At 48.0% G+C, this 24426-nt stretch overlaps 1 long non-coding RNA gene across 1 annotated transcript; it reads right to left on the bottom strand.

The window, feature by feature from the left end:
* Positions 1-4892: 4892 nt before the first annotated feature.
* On the bottom strand, positions 4893-11792 carry LOC145531575 (uncharacterized). Its single transcript, XR_014072543.1, has 4 exons — positions 11287-11792; positions 10996-11156; positions 5446-5558; positions 4893-5278 (listed from the first exon to the last, which is right to left on the bottom strand). It is a non-coding gene; the product is annotated as an uncharacterized LOC145531575 (long non-coding RNA).
* Between the last annotated feature and the right edge of the window lie 12634 nt (positions 11793-24426).

The following is a 24426-nucleotide window of genomic DNA, read 5'->3' as shown; positions in this document are numbered from 1 at the left end:
CTAAAGGAGATCAGTCCTGGGTGTTCATTGGAAGGACTGATGCTGAAGCTGAAACTCCAATACTTTGGCCAGCTCATGCGAAGAGTTGACTCATTGGAAAAGACTCTAATGCTGGGAAAGATAGGGGGCAGGAGGAGAAGGGGACGACAGAGGATGAGATGGCTGGATGGCATCACCGACTCGATGGACATGGGTTTGGGTAGACTCCGGGAGTTGGTGATGGACAGGGAGGCCTGGCGTGCTGCGATTCATGGGGTCGCAAAGAGTTGGACACGACTGAGCGACTGAACTGAACTGAACTGTTGGAGAAGGAAATGGCAACCCACTCCAGTATTCTTGCCTGGAGAATCCCAGGGACAGAGGAGCCTGGTGGGCTGCCGTCTATGGGGTTGCACAGAGTCAGACATGACTGAAGTGACTTAGCAGCAGCAGCAGCAGCTGTTGGTCCAGTGACTAAGACTCCCCACTTCCACTGCAATAGGCATGGGATCAATCCCTGGTCAGGAAAATAAGATTCTGCATGCTGCGTGGCATGGCCAAAAAAGTAAAAAAACAAAACAAAACATTTGAAGACCCACTGCTGGGAAGATGTGCTTGGGAGAGAAGGCATCTTAGAGCAACACCGATTTATTATATCACAGTTTCTGCGGGTCAGGAGTCCAGGTTTGAAATGTGCTTGTGCTGCTGGGCTTGCCTTTTGCATTTCTGCCCTCACTGTGAGGAGAAGATTCTCAGGATAGCTTCCAGTTAAGAAAGATGAGAGCTACATGGAGCAGAACTGAACCGTAAACATTATCTAGAGGCAAGCCCCGCCAATCCCAAGCAAGGTCAGCCCTTCTTAGCCAAAATGCCGGTGCACGCAAGAGTGAGAAATAAGTGCTTATTTTTGTATGCCACTGCCATTTGGGGGTATTCGTTACTCAGCAAGAGTTGACTCATGGCGTTCCCATCTATTCTCTCCACTGTCAAAATCTCTGTTGTGAAACAGATGTGTCCTGTTACTGATTGGTGTACAGTGTCTGATTTTTTCTGCAGGATGAAATTCCCAACCCTATTACTGACTTGTAATATGCCTTGCCCAGTCTCAGCTTCTCATTCTTATCTCACTCCACCACGATCCTAACAGAATACTTGCAGGTCTGAGGCACACTTGGGATTTTGACTCCTTCATACCTTTGTCTTCTTTCTTTCTGCCCGTACCCTCATCCCGTACCTGCGTTGTCAATTCCTGCTTATTCTTCAAAGTGAGCTCAAATACCACCCTTTGGGAAGCCTTGCATTGCTCCCCAGAAGTGGCTCCTTGATGACTCTGTGGCCTGTCACCAACAGACAGTGCTGGTGGAGGACTCATCTCAAGGCATGCAAGCAGACCTTGTCTGTGACCTGGCCTCAGCTAATCGCTTTCCAGAAGTGATTCCTTTATTTACCCTCGAGTACCTTATGTCTGTGCCTAATTCATGTCCTGGGACACAGTAGATGCTCAAAGCAGGTGTAATGAGTCAATTTTAAGGGGCATCATTTGGCAGACTGGGCTTCCCTTGTGGCTCAGCTGGTAAAGCATCCTCCTGAAATGTGGGAGACCTGGGTTCGATCCTTGGGTTGGGAAGATGCCCTGCAGGAGGAAAAGGCTACCCACTCCAATAGTCTGGCCTGGAGAATTCCATGGACTGTACGATCCATGGGGTCGCAAAGAGTCGGACACAACTGAGCGACTTTCACTTTCACTTGGCAGACTGCCCTTTCTAGGCAGTGAGATGAGCTTGTGGTGAGCAGATTACTCTGAGGTCTCCTGCAAACAGCATTCCTGTGGTTCTCAGAGTAACTCTGCCAGGAAAGTTCTGCGTGGCAGAATCTGTGTTCAAGACTCTGTCTGCTTCGCTCCAGGATGGGTGAGGGGGAAGCAGGGAGCTGCAGCAGGGAGTTTCATCGGAAGCACAGGACAGGAGTCAGGTGCACCAGCCTGCAGCCCTGGCCTTGTCACCAGCTTATCCCTTATCTTTCTGAGCTTCAGGTTCTTTGCACAGCGAGGCCCTTGAACTTGAGAGTCTCCCCAGGCACTCCCGACTGTGCTGTGTACTTGTCGCATTCTGCAGGAATGTGGAAGCAAGGAGTCCCACCTGTATTTCCCAGGTGCCCAGGAGGCATGCAGAACTGTGAAGGACGGGGCAGCTGGATGAGGGGACCAGCCCTTATTGTGGGCAGGGAACTTGGTTCTTAGCAACGTCCCCTATACCTGGACTCTTGTTATCTGTTTGCTGGTTGAAAATGACACCAAACTTCATGGCTTCAAGCAATAATTTGGTATTATTTCTTGTGCTTTTGCAGGTTGGTTGGGCTTATCTGGGCGGGTCTGTTTTTGTGTAGTTGCCGTCACAGGAGGCTGGGCTGCAGTTACTTGCGGACTTGATGGAGTGGGACATTCAAGATGCCTCGCCCGCATGGCTGGCAGGGCTGAGACTGTCACTGGAACACGAGTGTGTGGCCTCCACATGGCTTTGGCCTTTAACAGCATGGAGGCTGGACTCCGAGTGGGAGTGACCATATAATGAGAGTTCCCGGGAGAGTCCAAGACAGAAGTTGCAGGACTTCTTCTTTTTTTTTTTAAAGTTTTTATTTTATATTGGAGTATAGTTGGTTAACAATGTTGTGTTATTTTCGGGTAGACAGCAAAGGGACTCAGCTGTACGTATACATGTATCTATTCTCCCCCAAACACCCCTCCCATCCAGACTGCCACATGACATTGAGTAGAGTTCCCTATGCTACACAGTAGGTCCTTCTTGATCATCCATTTTAAATACAGCAGTGTGTACATGTCCATCCCAAACTCCCTAACACCCTTCTCTCCCCAACCCCCACCCCATAACCATAAATTCATTCTCTTAAGTCCGTAAATCTGTTTTGTAAATAAGTTCATTTGTATCTTTTTTTTTAAAGATTCGCATATAAGCAATATAGATATTTGTCTTTCTCTGGCAAGATGTCTTAGGCTCAGAATCATTAGAACATCATTTTTGCCCCATTCATTTGGAAAGCCAGTCACTAAGGTCAGTCCCCACCTCTCCAGACAGAAGCTTTGAGGAATTTGCCTCATCTTCAATTCAGCCTGGGAATGTGCTGAGATAAGGATCATAGGGTTGGAACATCTTTCAAGACTGGAGAAGCCCAGGTGATGTAGCTGAACATGTCAGGGCACCTCAGAGAAGCTTTCCACAAGGCCAAGAGGGTTTTAGGAGAGTCAACTCTCATTCCATCTTTAATCACAGCATCTCTCTGGGGTTCAGATTCACATTTTTTTTAAGGAGTTTCATGGCTTTTAAAGGTAATGTCATGTCTGGGGTCCTGTGTTGCTCCCTAAGCTATGCTAAGTGAGTTGCTCCCCTGGATGCTGGAGGTCGGTCCTGGGCCTGCAGCAGAAGACAGACTCTCATCATGGCTCCACTGTGTAGAAAGAGATGCTTTCTTAGATCGAGACTTCCCAGGAGCCTGGGCAGAACTCAGAGACAACGCTTCTCTTCCCATAAGAAAAAACACACTTTGGACCTTCATCACATTTCTCCCTGGTCTACATGTCTCTTAGTGTCCGTTGCCAAAATGAAATACTAAAAGGAGACCAGACTTGAGAATTCCCTGAGCCACATAAGCAGAACTGAATATAGCTTATACTTGGGTTATTTCTTGTAAATGTCTCTGATAATCATAAAAGAAATCTGAGTCACCTTCCTAAAAGGGTATGAGAGAATCACTTTAAACCAATCCCCTGCCATCTGGAAGCCCCTGCCGTCATCACCCATCTTGGTAAAGGGGTGTAAATAATCACCTCATTTTCACTTTATAAACCATCTTGTAGTGTCACATCCCTGAGCATCATATCAGCTTTAAATTTGAAAGCTCCCAGTTTGCAAACTTCCTACAGGCACAAGAAGCTCTAACTAGGGGGGGGTGTATGTGTGTGTGTGTGTGTTCAGTTGTGTCTGACACTTTGCAACCCCGTGGATTGTAGCCTGCCAGGCTCCTCTGTCCACAGAATTTTCCAGGCAAGAATACTAGAGCAGGTTGCCATTTCTTCCTCCAGGGGATCTTCCTGACTCAGGGATCAAACCTGAGTCTCTTGTGGCTCCTGCATTGGCAGGTAGATTCTTTACTACTAGTGCCACCTGGGAAGCCCTCTAACTAGGTACTATTTCTTAATTTAGTGATTTTTAATTTTGCTCTTTCTGAATCTGAGGCACTGTTAACTCAGTTTTCCACTTGAAATCTGGCCCCACAGTTATACTCTATAGCACGTGTCACAATTCAATCCTCTGCTGTTTCGCAAACTTTAAAGGGAGGTGAGTCCTTTTTGGAAAAGCCTGAGGGTATCACCTTCCTGTGCTCTTAGCTGTCTTTTTTCCTATTAGACTGAACTCTCACTGAGAGTAGGACCTGGGTTTCCTCATCTCTGAATCTCACTTGGTGCCTTATTTGCACACAAGCAGCTCTCAGTGGGGTTTAGCCTGGGGTTGCAGGAGTTGCAAAGCCCTAAGCTGTCCCATGGTTTCCTTGGGAATCCCCTATGAGTCTCGGAACAGTCCTGAGTCCAGTGCTTTGAGATGTTTTGTTCTTAAAAGGGAGAGGGCTGTCTTTTCTCTTTGATGGATTGGTGGTCAGGCTCCCATGGAGAGGTGACTCACTGCAGGGGTCAGAGTGCGCTGAGAGGGAGGAGGTGTTGGCTGGCCATGCTGCCCGGGGAGCTGCCAGGCGTGTCATGGTCCTTGCCTGCTTTCAGTCACAGGGGTCACTGGCTTCTGGGGCACTGGCCCAGACTCTCCACTCTGAGAAGCACAGAAAGATGGGTTGAGGACAGTCCAGGTCTGAAACCCGCCATAAATTTATCACGATTCAATTTCCCCTTTTTAGGCACTGCACTGTGTATTTGTGTGCGGAAGATAACTTAGGACACTTGGCTCCTTGACCACATGTTCTTGGCTCCTCTGGGCGTTCATGTCAGTGGAAGGAATGCAGAGCAATAACTGGTCCCTGGGAGGGCAGCACTCACCCTGCCACCCCCCTTCCCCCTGGAATGAGCGATTGGCTTGTTTCTGCAGATGAGCAAGTTGAGTGGTTCTTGCTGGCGCATGTGGTTGTTCCCTGGTGAGACTGGGGCAACGACAATCTCTCTTTCTGGGCTGATGAAGCCAGAAGACGCCAAGGTCCTGAGTCATCAATGTGGAGTCTGTCTTGGCTAGAGCAGAACCTGAGACTACAGCTGGATGCAGGTGATTTTCTGCGAGGTGATCTCAGGAGGCAGGAGGGTGAGACAGGGGAGGAGAAAAAATCAAAATGAGAGTGTAATAAAAACAAAAAATGAGAGTGTGTTCCTGTGAGAAGCAGAACTTGATTTTGCTAAGATGTGTGAGAAGCACAGAGAATGTTTCCCTGAAGGATGGAGGTCAGGGCACTCACCACCGGTCTCTCATGCCCCCATGGTTATGGGTCGTTCCTGGGGTGTGGGCTTCGCTGCCATCCTGGCTTCCCCTGTGCTGGCCTAGAAGGGTCTTGAAGTGTCACTGAAGGTTCTAGAGGGGAAGAGTGGGTACACCGGTAGGATGGGCTTGAGGAGCGATGCTGTCCATGGGAGATGAGTCTGTGCTCTCAAGGAGCTGCCCATCCAGCAGGTTAGAACCAGGGGCAGGCTGAGCAGACATGGTTGGGGGCTTCCTCTACATTTCAACAGGGACAACCTCTGATGATATCTTGAACCATAAGGAGTAGTGGGGCCTCGGACTTATTGAGAAGAAATAGGAGCAATGGGTTAGGTGATCGACTGGACTATTTCTGGGATGTCTAGAAAAGAATTAACTAATTAGAAGACCCACTGCTATTGTTTACTCCTAGCACTACTTTTACCAACTTAAGATGTTTTCTCATCTGAGACTAAAAATATTCTATAAAAAATGTGCTTCATATTTGCCTTTAGTTTTATGATTTTTCACTCTTCATTTCTCTAAGCAAATCCAAATACTTGAAGTATTCATAGAGATAATAACCAAGAATTGTCTAAAATTAATGAAAGCTCAAAAGAAAGAGGCTTGGTATAACCAGATCAGGAAAAATATAAGACACACACACATACACACACACATACACCATAGTCAAATTGCTGAAATCTAAACACAGAAGCTTGAAGGCAGAGAAAAAAATTATTAGGTTGGTGCAAAAGTAATAGCAGTTTGTTGAAATTTGCCATTTGATATTGGAATACATTCTAAATAAATGTGATTATGTTAACCATAATTCTAAGGCAGATTTCTCACTTTATGTTTTTTGCTGATGACTTATTACTTGCTGTTTATTTTAAATTTATTATACAGTGGAAGTGGGAAATAGATTTAAGGGACTAGATCTGATAGACAGAGTGACTGATGAACTATGGATGGAGGTTTGTGACATTGTACAGGAGACAGGGATCAAGACCATCCCCAAGAAAAAGAAATGCAAAAAAGCAAAATGGCTCTCTGAGGAGGTCTTACAAATAACTGTGAAAAGATGAGAAGTGAAAAGCAAAGGAGAAAAGGAAAGATATACCCACCTGAATGCAGAATTCCAAAGAATAACACAGAGAGATAAGAAAGCCTTCCTCAATGATCAGTGCAAAGAAATAGAGGAAAACAATAGAATGGGAAAGGCTAGAGGTCTCTTCAAGAAAATTAGAGCTACCAAGGGAACATTTCATGCAAAGATGGGCTCAATAAAGGACAGAAATGGTATGGACCTAAGAGAAGCAGAAGATATTAAGAAGAGGTGGCAAGAATACACAGAAGAACCACATAAAAAAGATCTTCATGATTCAGATGATCACAATGGTGTGATCACTCACCTAGAGCCAGACATCTTGGAATGCGAAGTCAAGTGGGCCTTAGGAAGCATCACTACGAACAAAGCTAGTGGAGGTGATGGAGTTCTAGTTGAGCTATTTCAAATCCTAAAAGATGATGCTGTGAAAGTGCTGCACTTAATATGCCAGCAAATTTGGAAAACTTAGCAGTGGCCACAGGACTGGAAAAGATCAGTTTTCTTTCCAATCCCAAAGAAAGACAATGTCAAAGAATCTTCAAACTACCGCACAATTGCACTCATCTCACACGCTAGTAAAGTAATGCTCAAAATTCTCCAAGCCAGGCTTCAACAATATGTGAACCGTGAACTTCCAGATGTTCAAGCTGGTTTTAGAAAAGGCAGAGGAACCAGAGATCAAACTGCCAGCATCTGCTGGATCATTGAAAAAGCAAGAGAGTTCCAAAAGAACATCTATTTCTGCTTAATGACTATGCCAAAGCCTTTGACTGTGTGGATCACAATAAACTGTGGAAAATTCTGAAAGAGATGGGAATACCAGACCACCTGAACTGCCTCCTGAGAAATCTGTATGCAGGTCAGGAAGCAACAGTTAGAACTGGACATGGAACAACAGACTGGTTTCAAATAGGAAAAGGAGTACGTCAAGGCTGTATATTGTCACCCTGCTTATTTAACTTATATGCAGAGTACATCATGCAAAATGCCAGGCTGGATGAAGCACAAGCTGGAATCAAGATTGCCAGGAGAAATATCTATAACCTCAGATATGCAGATGACACCACCCTTATGGCAGAAAGTGAAGAACTAAAGAACCTCTTGATGAAAGGGAAAGAGGAAAGTGAAAAAGTTGGCTTAAAGCTCAACATTCAGAAAACTAAGATCATGGCATCTGGTCCCATCACTTCATGGCAAACAGATAGGTAAACAGTGGAAACAGTGACAGACTTTATTTTGGGGGGCTCCAAAATCACTGCAGATGGTGACTGCAGCCGAGAAATTAAAAGATGCTTACTCCTTGGAAGGAAAGTTATGACCAACCTAGACCGCATATTAAAAAGCAGAGACATTACTTTGCCAACAAAGGTCCATCTAGTCAAGGCTATGGTTTTTCCAGTAGTCATGTATGAATGTGAGAGTTGGACTGTAAAGAAAGCTGAGCACCAAATAATTGATGCTTTTGGACTGTGGTGTTGGAGAAGACTTTTGAAAGTCACTTGGACTGCAAGGAGATCCAATCAGTCAATCCTAAAGGAGATCAGTCCTGGGTGTTCATTGGAAGGACTAATGTTGAAGCTGAAATTCCAATCCTTTGGCCACCTGATGTGAAGAACTGACTCATTTGAAAAGACCCTGATGCTGGGAAAGATTGAGGACAGGAGGAGAAGGGGACGACAGAGGATGAGATGGCTGGATCGCATCACTGACTCAATGGACGTGAGTTTGGGTAAACTCCGGGAGTTGGTGATAGACAGGGAGGCCTGGTGTGGTGCAGTCCATGGGATCGCAAAAAAGTTTGACACGACTGAGTGACTGAACTGAACTGAACTGAACTGAGACTATGGAAATGATATTAGAAAGCGAATTCGAGTGATTTTCTTATTTGAGTTTAAAATGGTTTGTAAAGCAACAGAGACAACTTGTAACATCAACAATGCATTTGACCCATAAACTGCTGACAAACCTACATGGCGGCGTTGGTTCAAGAAGTTTGGCAAAGAACTTGAAAGACAAGAACCTTGAAGATGAGGAGTGCAGTGGCTGGCCATTGGAAGTTGACAACAACCGATTGAGAGCCATCATTGAAGCTGATTCTCTTACAACTATGAGAAAAGTTGCTGAAGAACTCAATGTCAACCACTGTATAGTCATTTGGCATTTGAAACAAATTGGAAAGGTGAAAAAACTCAGTAAAAGGGTACCTCATGAACTGATTGCAAAAAAAAAAAAAATTGTCATTTTGAAGTGTCGTCTCCTCATATTATATGCAACAACTATTTCTTGAGCAGATTGTGGCATGTGATGAAAAGTGGATTTTATATGACAAGCAGCAATGACCAGCTCAGTGGTTGGACTGAGACAAGCTCCAAAGCACTTCCCAAAGCCAAACTTGCACCAAAAAAAAGGTCATGGTCACTGTTTGGTGGTCTGCTGCTGGTCTGATCCACTACAGCTTTCTGAATCCTGGTGGAACCATTGCATCTGAGAAGTATGCTCAGCAAATCAATGAGATGTACTGATACCTGCAATGCCTTCAGCTGGCATTGGTCAACATAATGGGCCAAATTCTTCTCCACAACAATGTCTGACCACACATTGCACAACCAACGCTTCAAAAGTTGAATGAATTGGGCTACGAAGTTTTGCCTCATCCACCATATTCACTTGACTTCTTGCCAACCAACTACTACTTCTTCAAGCATCTCAACAACTTTTTGTAGGGAAAATGCCTCCGCAACCAGCACAATGCAGAAAATGCGTTCCAAGAGTTTGTCAAATCCCGAGGCATGGATTTTTACACTGCAGGAATAAACAGATTTATTTCTCATTGGCAAAAATGTCTTGATTGTAATGGTTCCTATTTTGATTAATAAAGATGTGTTTGAGCCTAGTTATAAAGATTTAAATTTTACTGTCCAAAACCGCAATTATGTTTGCACCAACCTAATAATGAAGAAGAATAAAAGAAAATTTCTTCTGTTACATTCTCTCTCTTCTTCTCTTTAATGACATGTATGTTAGACCGCTTATTATTTTCCTTCAGCTTCTGCAAGTTTGTTCTATTTTTTTTACTCTTCTTTTTCTTTTTTGATTTCAGTATGTATAATTTTTATTGTATAATTTTTATCTTCAAGTTCATTGATTCCTTTCTCAGTTGTATGCAACCTGCTGATAAGGCCAGAAAAAGAATTAATCTCTGGAATCACATTCTATATTTATAATACTCCCACTTGACCCTTTTTGACTCTCTGCTGAAGTTCCCTGTTAGTTCACCTCCTCATTTGATTTATTAGATTCCTGTACAATTTTCCCATGAGATTTTTTCAACATAGTCATCATAGTTATTTTAAAGTCCATGTCTGACAGTTCCCACCTCTGAGTCATCTGAGTGTGATTCTAGTGGTTGTTTTGTCTCTCTACAGTGGGTTGTTTTCTTGCTTGCTTTTCTGTGCATCTCAGCATTTTTGATTGCTTGCCAGATGTTGGTTGTGGAAAGATCGTAGAGACTGAAGTAAACAGTGTTTATACTCAGAAAAGGGCATGGCTCTCCCACCAGGCAGTTAGCACGAATGGCTGAGTCAGTTTCCTTAGGTTTTGAGTTTGTTTCCTTCAGGCTTCTCCATCAGTGGGTGCTGTTATCTTACCCTTAGTGTAGCGATTGGAGTGCTGGGGGGTTCCTGTTCCACACTCAGCTTTCAGGAGCACCTGTGTAGTCGATTCTCCATGGTCTTGACACCCTCCAGAGGTAGACTGGGTGCTTGTCACTTGGTGCTCATGATGAGGAGTTGAAAGGTGTATCACTTCTCCTGGTTCAGACTGGGGCTTAGGTCAGGGCTGAGTCTCAGAGACAGAGACTGATTGATTGATTTGCATGTGAGTGTTTGTAGTGGTTCTATTTGTAACCATACAGAAGTGTCAACAGTCACGATTCCTCACTTGGGGAATGGATCAGCAAACTTTGGTGGGCCCACACACTGAATTCTATGCAGCAATAAAAAGGAATAAACAGATACACACAACGACATGGGCGAATCCTAAATGCACTCTACTAAATGAAAGAAGTCAGATTCATAATTCTGTATACATTTTAACTTCCAGTTTAGGAAACTCTGGAAAAGGGAGAAGTTTAAGTTAAGAAACTATGTCAGTAGTTGCCAGGAGCTTGGAGTGGAGGAAGGGATGACAATAAAGTGGCCTGAAGGAAGTTCTTGTTAGGATAGAACTGTTCCAATCATTAGAGATGTGATCTTGCCTTTCAGGAAGAGGAATTTATCAGCACATCGCCCACTGCCCTTGGAAACCAAGCTCTGCAGCGTTTCTCTGTGTTGAGATGGGAGGGACTTCCCTGTCCCTTCCCTTCTCCTCCCACCCCCAGTCCCAGCAGCAGACCTCTGCTCTGTGTCAGGGTAAGGGTCTGACTCAGATGCTTTTGCTCACCTGCTCCAGCAGTTTCAGGTCGTTGTTTCATCTGTAGGAGGGTGTGGGAGGAGGGCTGGGTTCGGGGCCTGGACTGCAGTGCAGCAGGTCACCACCTGCACCCCTGTACCACCTTGGGACACTCATTGTAACCATCTTGCCCGCGCCTTCTGGGTGGAAGCCTGAGGCAAAGAATACCTGAGTGACTGTGAACTCTCACTGTGTCTGGAAGTCCCAGCGATTCTAAGCTCAACACGCTAGTCTGCACTTGACGTCTAGAAGTCATTAGAATTTTAGGTGATTTCTGCTCACCTGCTTCTGGGGAGGCCACCTCTGTTGGGACTGCTACGTGCTGAGGAAGGTGAGACAGGCTGTGTCCCCATGTCCCCTTCAGGGGAGTCCATCTTTGGGTATTTAGTTCACTTGGTTGCAGTCAGCTCTCTGATGGACTGGAAGATTATGTTTTTGTGAGTTTCCTGGCCTTTCCTTGTCGTTAGAATGGGAAGAAAGGTCCTCTGTGACTTTCTACGTCCTCTCTGCAAGTGGAACAGCTGTTATTTGAATGTCTATTATGCACAGGATGCTGGACCATTTCGTGATTATTGGCTTTGCACTGTGACTCATCCCGTTTGACCAGTGAGCCTGAAAGATGGAAACCTCTTTGGCCACCTTTTGGGCGTGTGGAAGAGCGATGTCCTGGATTCCTCCAGTCTTTGGGCTGATGAAGCCCATCCCAGTTCTTCCCCTGGCATTCTGGGTACCACTTGCCTGGGAGGGTCAGAGGGCACATCTATTTGGACATCCTGGGGCAGAGCGATGCAGTCAGAGGGGATCGGGCGTGGTGTCAGAACCTCTGACTCCATAATGGGATTGACCAGACGTCCCTTCCCTCAGGCTGGTTCACACTCTCCAGCCATGTGAGTTTAACCAAAAGCCTCCTCAATTCTGGGCTTCCTTGGTGGCTCAAATGGTAAAGAATCCACCAGCAATGCAGGAGACCAGAGTTCAATCCCTGTGTTGGGAAGATCCCCTGGAGAAGGGAATGGCTGCCCACTCCAGTATTCTCACCTGGAGAATTCCACAGACAGAGAAGCCTGGCAGGCTACAGTCTGTGGGGTCACACAGAGTGGGACATGACTGAACGATAACACTTTCACTTTCTCCTCAATTCTGGGTCCCAGAATGCTCATCTCTAAAATTAGAGGTGGGACTAAATTCTCTTAGAATGGATGCCCTCCAGACCGTGATGGGCCAGCAAATCTCTCAGCACACAGGTGTTTTCTCATTCAAGACATAATAAAAAGGCAGCTGCTCTCATGTGCAGTAGGAGAAACGCTCTGTGTTAAAAGCAGTGCTTGGGTTCAGGAAGGAGGTTCAAGAAGGAGGAAACCACAGCTGAGCTCCTGCGGTTTTCAGAGTCAGCACCCCTGCTCCCCCAGTTAATCCAGCACAGCTCAGGTCTCACAGGGCTCGCTTCCTGGGGTTCCCCCATGTGTCTGCTTGAAGGAAGAGTTTTGTGGAAAGAAAAAAAAGAAACCTACTCATAAATTAGATGGCTTCCCCGGTGGCTCAGATGGTAAAGAATCTGCCTACAATGCAGGAGACTTGGGTCAATCCCTGGGTCAAGGAGATCCCCTGGAGAAGGGAATGACAACCCACTCCAGTATTTACCAGGGGAAGGGGCTGGCGGGGAGAGGTCAGTTGGAAGAGGTAAGAGGTTTGGGAGACAGAAGTGTTTAATCTCTGGATTGTGGTGGTTGTTTCATGGGTATGTTGTGTCTATTTGGTGAAGCTCATGGAAATGTATATATAATTTTGAGATGAAGAGTTTATGTTTCAAGGCAATTACATAACTTTCTTTTGGTTAGCGTAATATTTTGTTGCACAGTAAGTGCTGTTAGTTCATATCATCTCTATACAATTTGGCTTTTTTTTTAATTAAAAATTTTTTATACAATTTTGAAAGGTAACTTTCCATTTACAGTTATTACAAAATATTGGCTATATTCCCCACGTTGTACAATGCATCCTTGAGCCTGTCTTACACTCAGTAGTTTGCACTGTTCCTTCCATCAACCCTATATATTCCCTCCCCCCACAACTGGTAACTGCTAGTTTGTTCTCTATATCTGTGAGTCGACTTCTGTTTTGTTATATTTACTAGTTTGTTACATTTTTTAGATTCCACATGTAAGTGTTATCATACAGTATTTGTCTTCCTCTGTCTGACTTATTACACTTAGCATAATGCTCTCCAATTTCATCCATGCTGCTAGAAATGGCAAAATTTCATTCTTTTTATGATTGACTAATATTCCATTGTATAAATACACCACATCTTCTTTATCTATCCATTTGTTGTGGACACTTGGGTTGTTTCCATATCTTGACTAATGTGAATCGTGCTGCTGTGAACATTGGGGTGCACGTCTCTTTCAGAATTAGCATTTTTGTTTTCAGAATTGTATGTTAAAAGGGTGAAATGCATTGTATGTAAATTATATTTCGATGAAGTTGATTTAAAAATTGAAAGCCACTGCTTCAGTTTAGTGTTTCTCAAATTTTTAAATATCCATGTTCCTTCCAATTAGACTAAAAACCTCACACTGATCTTTAGTTACTTTGAATTTCAAAATAAACTGTAGTGGGAAAGAGCAAATAAAAAACAATGGTAGTTTTAGAATCTACTCTGTGAATTTGGAGATAAGGATAATAAGACAGGTACCTGGCTTTCCACCTCTCGGTTTGTACTTGCATTTTATCCATTTTCCTTCTTCTTCTTCTTTTTTTTTTTTTTTGTTTTTGGTGTGTGTGTGTGTGTGTGAGTGTGAGTATGTGTGTGTAAGATTATATACTATTGGTGCTGTTGAAGCTCCTTTGGCTTCACCATTTCATCTCACTTCTGTTTTCCTTCCCTGTCTTCCTGTGGGCAATAATGTGAAAGTTAAGTATGTATACCTACAGTCCATCTTGGACATCTTCTCATATATAAACATATACACACAGATATACCTAAGAACAACACATAGTATTATTTTGAACTTTTACTTGTTAACTTAAACAACTGGTTTCAAAGTATGCAGATCATGCTGCAATTTGGTTTTTTTAATTACCACTGTGTTTCTGAGGTCTGCTCATAATGACAAGTATCCAGGTCTAGGTCGTTTTTCTTCCTGTTGTGCAGCTTGCCATTTGAATGCACCATCATTTACTTCTCAGTCCCCTTTTATTCATTATTGTCAGGAACAATGTGGCTACGATCTTGCTTTTAATGCTGAGGGTTTCTCCAGGTTAGACCTGCAGCTGGAGGTCCTGGATCAGGGACTAGAACAAACTCTTCTGACTGCGCAGTGCACCCCGAGTTCACCCCGAGATCCTGATAATCACATTCTCTGAGTCTATTACTCTGACTCCATGAGAGTCGCTGTTTGAGAACAGGGGTCCACATATGATTTCATCAAGGGTCAGAGAGTATATACTTCAGGCTTTGCCAGCCAATGGGGAAAAATGAAACTACAATGTAGGTATTCATATAAAATGTAACCATTAAAAGATGTAAAAACTGTTCTCGGCTCATAGACTATAGGAAAGCAACAGCTGGCTGGATTTGGTGCCTGCACTGGTGTTCACTGTGCCCTGCTCTAGACCTTTGCAGTTCTAGACAATCTTCTAGTTCTAGTGTGAATTTTTGAATAAACAGATTAATACATGTGTCCACATACACACACGTCCACATACACACGCACATGTGAAGGCATAGTGGTAGAAGTTAGGTGACTGGCACACACACACTTCCAACTGAGGGAAGCCCTGGCAGAAATGCCAGCCCATTTCCTGAAAAGTTGCTTTTGCCCTTGTTTTGTATGAGCAGCGGGCCTGAGTATGGCTCTAGGCTCCTTCCCAGCGCCACCTGCTCCTGAGTCCACTTGGCTGGCCTGGGCCCCGCCCTCCGTGAGCACAAACACAGCCGGGATGCCAGCCTCTGCACGGTGTTTGTAGCTTCTGACACACAAGGCCCAGCCTCCCCCTCACCCTATGACCCCCTCATGAGGACGGGTCGCTGTTGGGTGCTTGGAGGGAGAACGTGGAGATGGGCGGCATTTTGGAAAGCACGGACATTAGGCAGTGCTGAGTGGCTTGACTTCATCTTTCCAAAGATGGGGCAGAGGTGGGATATGTGGACAACGAGCCACCCACATTGCTCCCCAAGACAACCAGAGGACTAGGGGTTAGTGGAACAGAGAACAGATGATAATTAAAGAGGTTTGGATGAAAGCAGTTTTTTTTTTTTAAATAAAGCCCTGGTCCTGGGCTGGGCCATCCTTCTGGTGGGACTGCACCAGAATCACCTGGACTGTGACACTGTGTCTGCTCTTGCCCATTTTTAGCAAGGCGTCTCCATAACCTCCTTCTCCAGTGACTCGGAAGCTGCCCTTGGGGCGGTGACCAGCCTGGGGGACTGGTCAGGTGGGGCATGTAGGTAAACCTGCCCTTTTCCAAGTGTCAACTCACGCAGAAAAGCAGCCTTCCAGACCTCAGTGGGTCTCAGATTCTGTCAGTCCTCCCAGGGTGGCTCATCCCAACGCCAGCCTGCCCCTCCCGCCATCCTCCTGCCCCTTCCTGTCCACCTCTGCGGGTTCTGAGACCCCTCCTGGTATTCCCCGCCAGCAAACACCCTCCCCACTCCCACCCCAGCCCCACTGGGTTGATGGACTCAGAGAAGGCATGATGATAAAGAAGCCAATCAATGCAAGTTCTCAAGACTCAGTGTCTGGAGGGGCTGAATGCACCTGAGTCTCTTCCCTGACAAGGGAGCCCCATGGAGGGGTGAGCTGGAGCACCTAGACCTGGTGAGGGACCTTGCTTTCTCTTCTGGAACTTTCCATCTTTGCCTGGAGTGGGGAGTTGGCAGGGATGGTCAATGCAGGCTTCTATCAGCTGCTTTTACCATCTCCTGCCTTTTACCTAGAGCACACAGCTCAGCCACGGACCCCAGCTCCCCAGAGCTCAGTTCTGCTGCAGCCCACACAGAGGGCTAAATTAGGCTGTTTGCACCTTGGCTGACGTCTTCTTAATGGTTCTGTGGATAATGCTGCTTATCCCCCGCAGAGATGGAATGATGCAAAGGGAGGAACTCAGAGGTGGGATTCCATGAGAAAAAAAAAGCTCCCTAGTGAACTGACTACCCACAAGTTTAAATATTTAAATTCTCATTTTAATGGAGGGAGGAGGTGTCACTATTTATTGTCAAGGCTCCAGTGTTATTCCAGGCTCCCTGCTCAGTAGCAGGGGTTCACCAGAGAGTCTTTTATTCCCCTGGCCTTTGTAGCTGCTGCTCCTGGGCCAACACTCATGTCTCCCTCCCACTCTTGCCCTGGAGAACTCTTAGTCATGGTACTGACCTCCCCCTCGGTGCACTCCCGGGCTCCCACGGCACTGACCTCCCTGCCTAGGAACTTGTCACAGTGGCTGTTATTGCTCGTGCACTTACCCAAACCCTCCACCAGGTGAGAAACGGCTTCTTCATTGCTGTTCCCACAGCCTGATGCTCTCCTGGGACCAGATATAAAGAGAAGAGTCCCCCAGAGCATCAGGGTCAGAAAAACCCCCAAGCCAGGGGGCACAGTCATGGCCAGTGATGAGAAGTGGGAGGCTGGGAGCTGAGGATGTGAGGACCAGGCTTAGGGGTGTGTTCTTGAGGGCTGGACGCTGACCGGGAACCACGCTGGGTCACCTGGACTTGTTCCCCGGCTGCTGGCTGAAGACGGGGAGGTCAGGCAAGGGTTTCAAGGTGGTGGACCCGTGCAGAGGCTCAGCTGGGCAGGCGTGACCCTGAGCTGGTTCTAAAAGCTCCACCTGCTGGACACCAGCTCCAGGGTAGATCCATAGGATGGAGCAAACCCAGGAGTGGCTTAGATTGGACTTTCCCACAGCTCAGGCAGGTGAGGCAGACTGAGAGATGCTGGTTACCTGGGCAGTTCACCTCCCAGCAAGGTGGGATCCAGGGCTGGGGTGCACAGTGGAAGAGAAGGAGCATTGAGGGTGGAGAGGAGAGAATCATGGACTCCGGGGTCTGAGAAATGCTGGAGAGAAACAACAGCCAGGCTTTGATTAGGCAGATCCCCCAGAAGCAGACCCCAGGCAAGGATTCCAGGGCAAGTGGCTTATTTGGAAGGTGGTGGGAAGCAATGGCATTAGGAGGGGGGAGGGGCAGCCCATGTCACCAGTGGATGAACCAGGGTGCCTGGCAGGCGCCCAGAGCTCCTCCTTGCCTCGGAGCCCCCTGCACACATGTCTGGCGCCACGTCCTGCCTGTGTTGGCTGAGAACTGAGGTCCCAGGACGGTGACTTCCTCTCCATTGTGGGTGGTACAGTGACTTGAGTGTCAGACAAGGCGCCTGCTGAAACTCGATGGGGCCTGAGGGCTGGGGGCACCAGCGGCTTTAGCATGCAGACTCTGCCCTGGAGCATCAGACTGCACGCCTGTGTGGGCAGCTGCCCACAGTGTGCCCACGGGTGCAGTTGAGCCTGGCTGCTGGCGCACCTCTCACCCTGATGAACTGACTGTGGGGACTTCAGCGGGCATTCCTGCTGGATTGAGGCACCTGCACAGAGACCCTGCCTTGATTCTTCTGTGTCCCCTTGTAGAAGACCCTTGAGGGCTTTTGACTGAATAGAACTGAAGTCCACCTTGGAAGCGTCAGAGAGACGATGGGACGCACAGCTCATCCAAGGGCCTTGAGCCCCCTGTCAGGGATCAGAGCTCCCTGGGGGGACTGGTCTCTCCTAAGCCCCCATGAGCAGCCTCGGATACTGGACAGCCACCCGCCAGGCCCTGTGCACCCATGATTACAGCCTTGACCCCAGCAAGTCACCATTACCCCTGGCAGCACAGGCTAGGGGCAGCTCCTTTGTACAGAGGAGGAGAACGTGAGCCCGATGACCCCATTTCTCTTGAGTCTCTGTTCTTTGGCATCAGTGCCACGTGGGACACTTACCTGCACCCGACCTATTACCGTGAGTGGGCAGCTTGGCCCAAACCTGGGGCTGGTCGTGCTGGACTGAGCTCTTTGCAGGACCCCTACATGTTGAGAAGCAGTGGTGGACCCGACTCCGGGTCTCCTGCAGCCCAGCCCTCATTTTACAGCGAGGAGGGTGTTGCCCATTTCAAGGTCCCATAACTGAGTCGGGAGCCCCCCACCCAGAGATGTGCCCACTCCTCCTCCACACACCACTCCTGCCGATAGAAGGGTGTTTTCTAAAATCATTTTGCTGATATAGCCCTTTTTCTGGGTTGTATTTTCCCAGATGAATTTTATGTATGTATGTGTGTGTGTAGGGGGGCGGGGGGCACATCTTATAGAATTGTCATGCAACATTTAGTCTAGGAGAAAAGGCCAATTAATTGGCTAGAATTCCGTGGCTGTTAGGGTTTCCCTAGTGGCTCAGCGGTAAAGAATCCGTCTGCAATGCAGGAGACCTGGGTTCAATCCCTGGGTGGGAAGATCCCCTGGAGGAGGAAATGGCAACCCACTCCAGCAGTCTTGCCTGGAGATCCCATGGACAGAGGAGTCTGGTGGGCTACAGTCCATGGGGTCATAGAGAGTTGGACAGAACTGAGCAACTAACATTTTCACCTTCATGGTGGCTATTAGGAAGAGCTTCTCAGTGGGACCCAGGGCTGGACCTTGGCTAAGAACTCGGAGGGAGACAGAGACAGCCCTGCCCTTGAATGTCTGCTGCTCCCAACAAGAAAGCAGGGACTGGCAGCAAAAGGGAGATTCTCAGTCCTGATCCACTGAGCCAGAGTCTGGAGGGGCCTCAGGAACCCCTAGTTTTAACCTGTCCTTGAGTAATTCCTGTGTAGCTGCTGCAGGAAAGGCAGCCGGATGGAAGGAATTGTTAATGTACAGACCAGGCCAAACCACTCCTGTCCAAGTGGCACACAGCTGTGAGCCAGTGTCCCTCAGTTTTATGATGACAATTGCCCAGATGTTAGAAAGACAGGTGGCCCTGAGGACATGGGATCTCACGTCACCCCACAGAGACCCTGACTTTCATCTGGGATGCTTGGCCGTCTGGGGCAGGACCCCCTTCCTTTCTGACTCGGGCTGAAACTTAGGTTCCTGCTGAAATCTTCCCAGACCACCTCCTGCTTTATCCCCTCAAGCCCCCAGCACTTCTCACCATCTGACACAAGTTTCTCTGTTGACTGCTTACCGCCCACCCGCCTCTCTCCCATGAGAACAGGAGCTCCCAGGACTCCAGCCCTGTTGTGTCTACTCCTGGACCCTCGGGGCCTGGCACTCAGTGGGCACTTAATGACTCTTCCTTCCATGAATGGAGCCCCCCCACTATTGTTTTCCTTTCAATTGTTTCTCTGCCTCTGGAATGGTGCCAACCTGGCCCAGAGCGTTCTCTCTCCTTGTCTGCTCTGTGGACTGAAGCCGTGGGGATGGAACGGTCTCCTCCCATGGAGACCCCTCTCACTGAGTTCCCTTTTCATTGCAAGAATTTTCTCTGGGGGATTCTCAGAGGTGGAGGAAACCTCCTTGTTCCCAGAGCCAGGTCTCATGCAGAGGTAGATAGGGAGAGGGCAGGGAATGCAGGACCTGGGATCATCCTTACCTGTTTGGAGACCTTTGCTTGGGAACTCTTCCACTCAGCAGCAATTACTAGTAATGAGTGTTTGGGTGTGTGAGGACACTGAAGTTCTACTCTCTGAGCAAATTTCAATGATACAACACAGCGTTATCAGCTCTATCATTATATTTCATATCAGAGCCTCACCGTCTTCATCTTATCTAGATGTTTATGCCCTTTTACCAACCTTTTCCTATTTCCCCCACCCCTCAGCCCCTGGCAACCACTTTTTTTACTCTCTGTTTCAATGAATCTGACTTTTAAAAACAAGATTCCACATGTAAGTGGTACATGCCCTGTTTGTCTTGCTGTCTGGCTTATTTCAGCCTAATGCCCTCAAGCTCCATCTGTGTTGTTGCCAGTGGCAGAATTGCCTTCCTTCCTGTGGTTGAATAGTATTTGGTTGTGCATATGCACTGCTTCTTCTTTGTCTGCTCATCTGCTGGTGCATGTAGGCTGTTTCCAGGTCTTGGCTGTTGTGAACAGTGTTGCACCATCCAGCATTTAGGACCGGAATGGTCCTGGCTGGGAGATAGCCTGGGGGCGGGGAGGGAAGAGGTGTCTGTGCAGCTGGTACAGGGCACACACCTCAGCACATGTCAGGGGCCCTTACTTAGCTGGGGGAGCAGTTCCATTTGCTCTCCTGCATCTTACAGGGGAGGAAGCAGAGTTTCAGAAATGTTGGGACTCAGCTCCAGAACCAATTTGAGACTCTCCCACTCCCTACTTCTCAGAGCGATGAATTCCCACACCATCCTGTCCCCTCTCACCCTAAAGGGATGAGTGAGTCGGGATTTCCTCAACACACCAAATCCTGACTTGACCTCCCTGAAGTAAACAGTACCCATGGGCCCTAAAATGCATTTAGAAAAGGAGGAAAGGATTAAAGCTTTTTGCAAAGATAAACAAAAACTCCTGGGAGACCAGAGTTCAAAGTGTTCAAGAGGGAGCCAGACATGGACTCTTGAGAGAGGGGGTAGACCTAGGGGGGCAGGGGACCCGTGGCAACACTGGTCCTCTCCAGAGGAGGTGGGAGGCTGTGGGGAGCTCACGCAGGGAGTAGGGGAGATGTTTCTAGTTCTTCTCTGACTCTCTGTTCTCCTTCAGACAGTATCGTCCAGCTGCTTGTTCTCCATCTCGCCGGAGGCGGGGGACAGCTGCCCAGGCTGTTTTACATCACGATTTACAGGCTGGAAGTGGGGCATGTATCCAAAGGCCAAATGTTCGAGGCAGATGCACCGCGTTCCCGTTTGGAAACCTGGGACTTTTTGGACATGAAAATCTCCCATAAAACATGAGAATTCATCAGTTCCAAGGACAGAGGAGTTGCAGACCCAGGTCCTTTCCTGATATGCCCCACAGGGTGTCCAGACTCCTTGCACGTTCCTTCCAATGCTAGGAGGGGGCCTGCAGGGTTCCCTGAGGTCAGTCCAGATGGGGTGGGTGGTGTCAGTGACCAGGGCTGGATCCAAATGACACTTGTTCAGAGAAGATGCTCTCTGCTTCATTTGTGGAACACCAGGTCCCATCCTCACCGCCCCCACCTTCTCTGGGGCTTGGCAGGAGGGGAGGCTGGTCTAGCCCTGCCAGAGCATCCCGGAATGCAATCCGATCTCTGGACTGAGTGGGACGCACAAGGACAGTGTTTGTCCAACCCACCTCACTGCCACCCCAGGATCCTTGACTTCCACATGGAAAGGCTGGTGCCTGAGGTCAATGGGGTGTTGATTCTTCAGGGCGCCAGCAGGGAGAACAGGGGGCTCTCACTGGTGCCTCCCAGAGGTGTCAGCCATCCTGGGGGAGTATCTAAGAGACGAGGCTGGGGACAAGCAAGCGATCAATGGGGGGAAACAAAGGAGAAACAGTGGTGAGGGTGAAAGCTCAGCCCCGTGCCTGAGAATTGTAGCTGAGCAGACGTGGAACTGTTCCCTACTAAAGGAAGCCTCCTGCCTAGGGCCAAGGCAGGAATTCTACAGGGCTGCCAGTAGGGTTCATTGTCAACTGTCTGAGTCTGGTGGTGATTACCAAGGGAGGCAGAGGAATCTGCCAGCTTAACGGGATTATTATCCATTTTTACCGGCAGATTTATGTGTCTAACCCAGACTCAGTCCTGAACCTCAGGTATGTCTGGGCAGCTGCCATGTGGCATCTCTGCTCAGATGTTTGACAGGCGCCCAACCTGTTCCTGACCTGCCAGCCACCCCAGAGGCTTCCAGCCCTCCCACCTTGACAATGGTGAAATCTCTCGTCCACGGGCTTGGACGAAACAGCTTCCAGGTGCCCTTGACTCATCAACTGAGCCCCTTGCCCAGGTGCCTGGACCTGCAAAGCTTACTGGAATCATCCCATTTCTTGTAGCCTCTGAGGCCTCCATGCTGGTGGGAGCCACGGTGATGGTGGCTTGTTTGCAGTGTTGTTACCATCTACTAACTGGTCATCAACCCCTACTGTCTTTGCTCAGCTTCGTAGCTGGAATGATTCTCTCAAGAACACAGGTCAGACTGTGCTGCTCCTTTCCAAACCATCGTGGCTTTTCCTTTTGTGCGTGCTTGCTCCGTCGCTTCAGTCGTGTCCGACCCTACAGACTGTGTAGCCTGTTGGGCTTCTCTGTCCATGGGATTTCCCAGGCAAGAATACTGGCATGGGTTGCCATTTCCTTCTCCAAGTGACCTTCCTAACCCAGGGATCGAACCCATGCCTCCAGCATTGTGGGCCGATTCTTTACGGTCTGCGCCACCAGGGAAGCCTGGGTTTTCCTTTTACTCAGCGTAAAATCCAGAGTCAATCCTGACTGTGGTCCTGTGTGCTCCAGCCTCCCCCTCTGACCTCCCTTCCCATCCTGCTCGCCAGGTTTCTGCTTCAGGACCTCTGTGCTTCCTGAGCCCTTCCGGCCAGGAGAGCAGGTGACGCTCTGCCAACTCTGCTCTGGTGGACGCCCTGGGGCCTTGACCAGCCTCACGGCAGCTCGGTAGACACTCCTGCCTGCCCATATCCCCTCAACATTCACCTTTCTCACACAGGTTGATGGCTTCCTACTGGGCACCTGCTGTTCTATGTGGGGCGTCTGCTGTTTGTTCTGTGTGGCAGCTCAAGGCTTGCATGGGACAGGACAGGTGGGCTTTGGAGGGTACCCCAGCTTCCTCGTCCTCTGGATGGGATGACTCAGAGGTGGGTTCCGGGTGGTCTCCTGTGACCCTGGCAGGACTGGGTGCCGGTGGCTCACCAGGGTAACTGACCTGGTGACACGTGTTATTTGCTGCGATTCCACCCTAGTCTCACTTCCCTGACTTCCTATGTGTCTTCTGGGATCATTTTCTGAATAAATCACTTGCTCTCAAATCCTCATCTCAGGGCCAGCGTCTGGGGTCAAGTGTGTCTGGTGCGGAAGCGCTCAGGGAGGCCATCCCCAGGGCGAGACCCCCTCTGCACTGTGACCTAAAGCTCGGTGTAGAGTCCCACTCTCTCAGAGAGATTGCTGCTTGTGGCTTCTATGTGGGGGAGTGTCTGTGGGTCTCGGAAACATGAAAACAGATACACCATGGGGGCCAAGAAAGGGGTCCTGTTGGGGAAACTTGTGGTCTCTCTCTGCCCTGCTCCCACCTGTCCTCGGACAATCCTACTGGAGTGAATGATTCACCTTCCATCACCCAGTGGGAGAGAAAGGATACCCAGGTTCTCAGGGGGTCATGGAATTTGAGAGCCCAGGCTTTGCCGATTGCGCTGCAAACTATGGCTGCAGAACAAACCCCATCAAACTCAGGGGCTTGAGACAACCACAATTTTTATTTTGCTCACAGATCAGCAACTCCAGCAGGCCTTGGGGGGAGCCCATCTCTGCTCCCGTGGTGTCAGCCGGAGGACATCAGAGGCCAGGGCTGGAATCGTCATGAGTCGTGCCGGGAAAGTGATGGGAAGGTGGTGCTCTCGGAGGCCTCCTGGGGCCATCACAGCAGTCTGGACCTGTCCCGGAGGGGCTCCCCTTTCAGGAACGGGTTTCTAATAACATTCACAGGGGACTCTGTAATTCCTTCGGGGAAAATGATCAGAATTCTAACTGCTACACTGTCCACTATTTTATCACTTAAGAAAAGCTTTTTCCCTCTTTATTTAGTAAAACATGTTTACTTTTTGAAAATCTGAAAACATTGAACAGGTAAAGAAAGAAAATAAAATCATCCTAAATCTTAATGCTCAGATACACCCAATATTAATAACATACATAGGAAAGGCATTGAGTATTTGGATTCTCAAATCCAAATTCCAAGTATTTGGATCTCTCCCCTCCTTTTCTGAGACAAGAGGTCTTTATTATACTGAGTGGGAATGTTGGTGGGAAAGAAATTTGGACAAGCTAAGAGGGTCAAGTTGGTCTCTCTCTGTGACGGTGTGGAGATGCACTAAGGCAGAGGAGGTAAGAGATGGGAAGGAATTTGAAGGAGACAGACAAAGAGACAGACAGAGACAGAGAGAAGGGAGGGAAAGACAGAGAGGGGGGAGAGGGAGATAGAGAAGGAGAAGGAGAATAAGGTGAGGAGGAAGGAGGTGGATAGGGAAGAGAAGGAGGAGAGGGCAGGGGCAAGGGTATTCGAAGGAGAATATTAGTGAGTAGAAGAGAAAACAGGGAAGCCAGGCCTCCATGGGGTCACAAAGAGTCAGACACGACTCAGCGACTGAACAGCAACAACAGAGAAGAGAGAGAGGTGAATGATGAAGGCTCAAAGGCTGGGAGTCTTGGGGGAGGCCTGAGCAAGGTCAAAAAGAGAAAGGGGAGGAAAGCATTATCTGTCATGTGGAACAAAAGTTTGAAGA

The sequence above is a fragment of the Giraffa tippelskirchi genome, chromosome 13 (genome assembly GCF_054371585.1).
Source record: "Giraffa tippelskirchi isolate mGirTip1 chromosome 13, T2T-mGirTip1v1.2.pri, whole genome shotgun sequence".
Lineage (NCBI taxonomy): Eukaryota > Metazoa > Chordata > Mammalia > Artiodactyla > Giraffidae > Giraffa > Giraffa tippelskirchi.
The sequence above is the reverse complement of the archived record's forward strand: the minus strand, read 5'-3'. Positions and strand labels throughout refer to the sequence as shown.